Here is a 6430-nt window from a genome sequence, read left to right as displayed (position 1 = left end):
GACTCGGGATACTTATAAGATACTACCATGATTTTTTCAGATTTTTTGGTCCAAAAATAAATTAGGCCAAAAACCGGCCTTACCGACCCTCCCCCTTTAGGGATCTACGGGGTCTCAGGGATTTCGGAAACTTAAAGGATTTTAGGGATCTCAAGGAACTCAGGGAACTTCGAAATTTCAGGTACCTCACGGGATTCAGGATTTTCGGGGATTTCCGGGACTTCCGGAATCTTAGGGATCTGAGGAAACTCAGGGACTTTAGGAGTTTGAGTGATCTCGGGAACTTGAAGAATTTCAGGAATCTCAGGGACCTCAGGGATCTCTTGGGTTTCAGGGTTCGCAGGGGTCTCAGGGATTTTAGAGAAGTGAGGGGAGGGAACTTGGAAATATTATAGGGTAGAGGAAGTGCGAAGAAATATGAGAAGTGTGAAGAGGAGGAAGTAGATGAGGAAGGAGTCGGGGAAGGAAAGCGTTTATCATAGTGTGGGAAGGAGAAGTAGGGGAATGTAAATGTAATGTAGGGGGAGGAAAAGTATAAGAGGGGAGGTTTTAAGCGACTTATTTACGCCTTAAAAGGCTATGAAGTCCTTTTTTGTAGCCTCAAGGTACCTATTTTTACTACTTTTTTAAATTAAACAATTATTTTGGGACTGTAATTTTTCTATTTTTCTTCAACTTACCGTGATTTTGTCCTGTATTGTTTTCACGTTGTTATTTATTTGATCCACAATTTTTTTGTGTAACTTTTCTAGATTCTGCTGCAAATTATTTTGGAAATTCCGTGTGTCTTCTGCGATATCTGCGAAGATTGTCTGTAAAGATAAGAGGCAATGATAAAAGAGAAGTGAAATATGATTTTAAAATAGTCTCTGATTCTTGATTTGCTTACATTTAAAATACAAACAATTGAAAAAATCAGTTATTGAACGAATTTTTAGATATTAAGTTTAAAAAATGTTAAAACAATAGTTAACAATCAGTAATTTTGAATTGAAAGCAATTTAAATACAGCAGTCTTAGATAAGTTAAAATTTCGAAAAAAAGATAATATACAAATGGAAAGAGAAGGAATTGAACTTGTATCATTTCAAAAGAAAAACTGTTCAAATTAAAAGCTTTGTAGGATTGAAAATTCATTAGAAGGGTGATGAAACGGTATAATTTATAATTCAAAGCGTTCGAAATTAAACAAATTTATTTTTAATATAAGAATTTTGAAATTGATTGATTTTAGATGATAATTTCGAAAATAAGACAATTAACGGAAGCAATTATAAAATAAATAATTAATTATTAAAGAAAATAAATTAAAATGAACAATATTTTCAGATTATAATTTTAAAGATTGTGTAACTCAAAATTTAAAGAAGTAGAAATTGTGTGATTGAATTAAATTTTTTTAAATTTTAATCATTTTCAATTCAAAGCGATTCAAATCTGACAAATGTAATTGAAAAGTAAATTGAATGTTAAAAAAGAAAGGACTCTTAATAACTAGAATTTAAAAATGTTCTTACATAAATAAATTATAATTTAACATCAACATTGATCAGGCCAATTTTTCTAAATTCAAAAAGAAACTCATAAAATGAAAGAAGCAACGAGCGTTTATGTTTTTGAATTTTTATTTCCCAAAATTAAAAATAAAAGCAATTTAAAACTCCATTATTGAGAGAATTTTTAAATATTAAGTTTAAAAAATCTTTTGAACAATAATTAATAATTAATTATTTTAATTGAAAGTATTTTAAACCAAACAATTTTATATCAGGTTATATTTAAAAAAATTACTATATTTTAAATGGAATATAAAAGAATTGAATTTATGTCATTTCTGACTAATATCGTCTAAGATTGAATGATTTGAAATTGAAAGTGACTCAAATTCAAAAATGTTTAAACAGCAGACCCTTAAAAGTTGAAAAATATCCAGCTAAAATTTTAAAAATTGTTCAAATCTATTAGAATACAGTTCAAATAATTAAACTTATAATATTAATCTTTTAATTCTAATAATACTAAATAATATTCGAAATTAGAAGAATTTATTTTCAATTAAATGATTTCAAAATTAAATTTGCTAAAATAGGAAAATTTAAAAACATTTAATATTAAATAATGTTCGAAAAGATTAAAATTTGACAATTTGTAATTCAGGGATCACAGAGACTTCGGAGGTCTCAGGAATCTCAGGGACCTAAGGAATTTCAGAAATTGTAGTGAACTCAGGGATTTTAGGGATCTCAGGTATCTCATTTTTCTCAGAAACCTCAGGGATCTCAGGCATCTCGGTGACCTAAGGAATCTCTGGGATCTTAGGGTCCCCAGGGACTTCAGGGGTCTCAGGAATCCCAGAGAACTATTTCAGGGATCATAGGGACCCCAGGGAACTCAAGAGTCTCAGCAACCTCAGGGATCTCTGGAATCTCGGAGACCTAAGGAATTTTAGGGACCTCAGGAACCCCAGGGAACTTAGAAATTTCAGGGAAATGTCTGGAAACTCATTTGAATATTTGAAAGTCAAAGCTTCTAAAATTCTAGAATTTTTAGTTGTAATCACAAATCACGTTAACAAATTTAATTTAACATCAAAATTGATTAGACTTAGTTCTTTAAAGTCTAAAAATAAATTCTACGAAACATAAAAAATTAAACCCAATTTTCCAATTGTGCTTTCAAATTCGACAAATGAAAAACATAAAACTAAATTGAATCTTTTATAATCAAAGTTCCCGAATAACTATAATTTAAAATGCTTATGACATAAATTAATTGTAATTTAACGCTAACATTGATTAGACCAAGTTTTGTAAGTTTAAAAATAAATTCACCGTCATTCGCGAAAACTGTCTATAAAGAAAAGAAGATGTGTTCGTGTCCTTGATTATGTATTTACTAACATTAAAAATAAAAACAATGTAAAAATCCGTTATTGAAAGAATTTTTTAACTGGAATGAATTTAAAATTAAAGAAATTAAAACTGTCGTTTTTATAATTGAAAGCATACAAAATTTAAAACTTTTTAATTTAAATTACGATTATTTTTAAATTTATGATTTAACACCATAATTGATTAGAGTATTTTTTAAATGTAAAAATTAAATTTTTGTTTAAATGATATTAAAATTATTTATAACAGAGACAAGACTTTTCAAAATTTAGCAATTAAAATTTGAATTGCAAAATCACAGCTTGCGGAAGGGGAAAATTACAAATTTATCGTTCAACATGAATATCCAGAATTAAAAAATTGTAACCAACCAAATTGAAGAAATGATTTAATTACAAATATATAAATGTCATATTGTTAAATTTTTCCATCTATTTTGATCTTAATCAAAGAAATCTATACATTTTAATTTTAAATCGTTAAAACTTTTATATCCAAAAATACAAATTAAAGAAATAATTACAAAACAAGATCGCTATCACTAAAGTTTTTGAGAATCGATAATTTCAATATTTTTACATATATTATTTTATTTTTATTGTTGTTATTCAATATAATATTTCAAACATTTTTAAATGAAAAATAAAACCATTTTTAATACTTACTTCAAAATTTTCTCATTTTTAAGGCTTGCAAATTTAAATATAAAACTATTCAATTTGAAATTGAATATTAAGTTTCTTAATTTGGAAATAAAAATGTAATCCTTTTTTCCTTAAATCGAAGAATATCGAATTGAATGATAATTTAATTTTAATTTAGTTGGGCAACTATTTAATTTGTAAGATATGGTACTGCTATTTTATTAGTTGGAACAGCCATTTACTTGTTTGCGGGTACTAACTAAATAGTCACTGCAATTAATGGAATTACTGTACCCACTAATAAAATAGCAGTATCAACTAATAAAATAGCAGCGCCATATTTTACTAACTGAATAGTTGGCTCAACTAACCATTTTTTTCAGTAAAGTAAAATTTTATTATTTTTGTAAATAAGACCATTTAAGATTGAATAATTAAAATTTTTTAAACTTTTGAATTTAAATAAGTTTCAATTTGAAGCGATTAAAATTTTACAATTTGAAATTAAAAACTAGACTGAATTTTTAAAATTTGAAGCTGGTTGATTAAATTATTTTAAATTGTTAGTCGACAAAAAAATTAGAATTTAAAATTAGAATAGACTAGAAAGAATTTTCCAAAATAAAAAAGTAATTTACCTTGATTTTTACCGTTCAAAATGAATTTTCTTAGAATCAAAAACTTTTAAATTAAATTATTCGAAAAATATGTTCAAAATAAAAAGTGATTTGAAATCGGAAACATTAAAAATGAAAATATTTTTAATTACTAATTAAACAAATCCGATCTTCATATAAAATTGAAATAAAAAAACTTTATCTTTTCAATTATTTTATGTAAATTTAAATCGTTTCTAAAATGAAGAAGGGATGATTTGTATTCAATTTATTTCTAAATTCGGAAGCTTAAAGAGATTTTTTGTTTATATTTAGACATTTTTCTTAAGATAAAAAGGGGAGAATTTTTGTTTTAATTGAATAATGGATATTATTTACCTTTAATATTTTTATTGAGCTTAAGGGGAATATTTGTTGTATTCGCACATTTTTTTGAAGATGAAACAGGCTGACTTTTTCATTTTTTTTCTAATTAGGAAGGGGGGCATCATTTATTTTAAATATTTTTATTGAGTTGCAAGAGATACAATATTGGTTTTAATTCTTACTTTCTAAATTCAATAGGGGAATTTTTGTATTTTTAACCTTGTAAGTGAGATGAATAAGGTGAAATTTTGTATTTTTAAAATTGACTCAGGATAAAAAAGGGGAATATTTTGGTTTGATTTTTTTCTTAAATGGGCAATTTTAATTAATTTACTTCAAAACAGTTTCATTTAAAGGCCTCTTTTACAATACTTTAGTTTTCGAAGTTTGAATTAAAAAATGTGGTTTTTTAAATTTCTTAGTCTTTAATTTTTCAATCTCAAAAGTTTGGAATTATATATTTTTTAAAATAACCTTGAATTTAAAATTTGGAACAAAAAATTGAAAATATATTAGTATCAAAAATTATTATAAGAAAGAACGGTTATTTCTAAAATTAAAATTTTATTTAATAATTTAAAAGTGTATTATTGAATTTTAAGTTAAGATGATTAATGTTCAACCGAAAAAGGGCATTTTGAACAAAGTATTTAAATTTGCAACCAAACTGGCAAATCTGTAATAAAAGAATGAAATCTCTATATTTTTAACAAAAGAGTTGAATTTTCAACTCTTCTGAAATGTGGAGTTTTCAAGTAATAATGGAATAGCTACAGTCTTTAATAGAAAAAAGTATATATATATAATACTTAACACAATAATTTTTGAATCAAATTTCCTACATTTTTAGTTAAACACATGAACTTTTAACTTTTTAATGAAACAAATAAATTTATAAGAAAATAGTTGAATTTTCAACCGCCATGATAATTTTTCTATACAATAGACAAATTCTCAACAAAATAAATTAATTTTAAACTGAAAGGGATAGAGTTAGAAAAATACGTTTCAAATGAATTTTCGTAGAAATGGCGAACTTTTCATCCAAGCAGATGAATTTTTAATAAAAAAAATGTAATATAAAAAAAATTCCACGAAAAATGGAATAGTTTAATTTTTAGTTCGAGAAATCACTTTTTAAGAAAATAAAATAACTTTTGAACATAATAGCTTAGCTTTTAAGTAAGGAAATTAATTTTGTACAATAAAAAATTACATGCCTATAAAAAAATGCCGAAAAAGATTTTTTAAAACTTTTAATTAAAAAAATTTACTTGCGATAAAGTAAAGTAATTTCAACCAAATAAATGAGTTTTAAATTAAAGAGATTAATTTTCTAACAAAAAATACGAATTTTTAACCAAACATATTAGTTTTTAATAACATTCTTAACCCAATAGTTATTTTTTAACTAAAAAGGTGAATTAGTTACTAACATGATTAATATTCTACCCTAAAATACATAACTTCAACAAAATACAGAAATTTTAAAACAAATAGCTGAATTTTCCACTCAAGAAGATTGATGTTCAACGAAACATGAAATAGCCAAGGGAATGAATTTTAAACTGAAAAGACTTCTTTCCTACCAAAAAAGATTGTTATTTAAGAAAAAACATTAATTTCCAACCCAAAATGTAAATTAGTCATCAAGAAGATTAATTTTTACAACAAAAGAGAAAGTTTCAACAAAATTCACATTTTTTAAAGCAAATAGTTAAATTTTTAACTGACGAAGAACAATTTTCAACCAAACATGGGATGGTTAAATTTTCAGTTAAAAAAAAAAATAAAAAGATAATTTTGAAAAATTTTGATAAAGTATTTAAATTTTGGACAACAAATAAAACAAGATTTTTTCAAATAAAATGATGAATAATTTACCAAAGGAATGAATTTTTACCAAAGTAGT

Source organism: Belonocnema kinseyi, chromosome 6, assembly GCF_010883055.1.
Source record: "Belonocnema kinseyi isolate 2016_QV_RU_SX_M_011 chromosome 6, B_treatae_v1, whole genome shotgun sequence".
NCBI classification, from domain to species: Eukaryota; Metazoa; Arthropoda; class Insecta; order Hymenoptera; family Cynipidae; genus Belonocnema; species Belonocnema kinseyi.
The sequence above is the reverse complement of the archived record's forward strand: the minus strand, read 5'-3'. Positions refer to the sequence as shown.